Raw genomic sequence first — 1,219 nt, forward strand, 5'->3', positions numbered from 1 at the left:
CGGGCTTTTGTGTAACGGTTGTGGGAGCCTATATAATCTTTACCTGAAATTGCCTCGGGGTTGATCGCTCCAACCAGACCTGCATGTCTTGGAAGGACGGTCAGCCCCAGCTAGCTGGCCTAATAAAACCCTGCTTGATTTTTGCATCTCCATACGCATGCATTTGTTCTCCTGAAGAGACCCACCGAGTCATGGACCCTAATGCCTTCTGTTTCTTTAAGCACTATAGCTCCAGGACTGGATTAATATTTTCATTGGCCAGGAAGCTGAGGTTGTCCTATGAAACTGGGGATCTTCATACCCCTGAATCAATAGACAAAGAAGAATACAATTAATATGCTGATTCCAAAGAGGAAGTAGAGAGGAAGAAGAACTAGTTCTGGTATTAGAGACTTCTCTGGAAGGCATATTAGTATTTCCTTGAACAATGATAAAAGTTAATGGAAAACCAGCAAACCAACACAGGAGATTCTTTAATATTTAATAGCCCTCTTGAGCACTAAGCAATCTCATAGTGGTCAATGCTAGGCAGGAAATAGAGCTCCTGGTCAGAAAACTAACTATGCCTCCAGCCAGCACTGTTAAAGCAGGTAAGTTATTTAACTTCCCAGGCCTCATTTTCCTTCTCTTGGACTTCCTGCTGTACCCTGTTGTTACTTCCTGTCTCTTCTGTTGTGAGGATCAGAAGGAATAATGAGAACAAAGGCTACATCATCATGTGAAATCCTGGGCCCTTGAGGGTTGTTAACGACAATCTTCTCATCACCAACTAAGCCCAGGGACAAATCTTGCTCCCTCATACACACCCTCTGTGAGATGTCAGCAAGTGATCCCTGAAGAGGCTGGGGTGGTGCTAGAGGAGAAGCACCTTGAAGAAAATTCCCAAGACACCTGCCTGAAAAGAGGAGATGAGGGTTTAATGGCCATGGCTCAGCCCAGCCTGGCACTTCCACCAAAGCCTGGTGTGGAGAACCATGGCAGACACCAGTGTGCACCAGACCCAACAGGTGAGCCTTGCTGGAACTGGAGGAGCCAGAGATAGGCAGGGAAAGTTAAAGTGGAGAGGCAGGGATAGGGGTCCACGGACTATAGACCTGTTGAGGTGGGTACAAGCAGAGCCAGACTCCCAGGCTCTAGAATCACTGTACATACGGGATCTGTGAGACTTTTGGCTAGATATGATAACAGTTGAGGGCAGGAACATGTATCCAGAAGTGAG

Source organism: Nannospalax galili, unplaced genomic scaffold (genome assembly GCF_000622305.1).
Source record: "Nannospalax galili isolate Female #2095 unplaced genomic scaffold, S.galili_v1.0 scaffold278, whole genome shotgun sequence".
Taxonomy (NCBI): Eukaryota; Metazoa; Chordata; class Mammalia; order Rodentia; family Spalacidae; genus Nannospalax; species Nannospalax galili.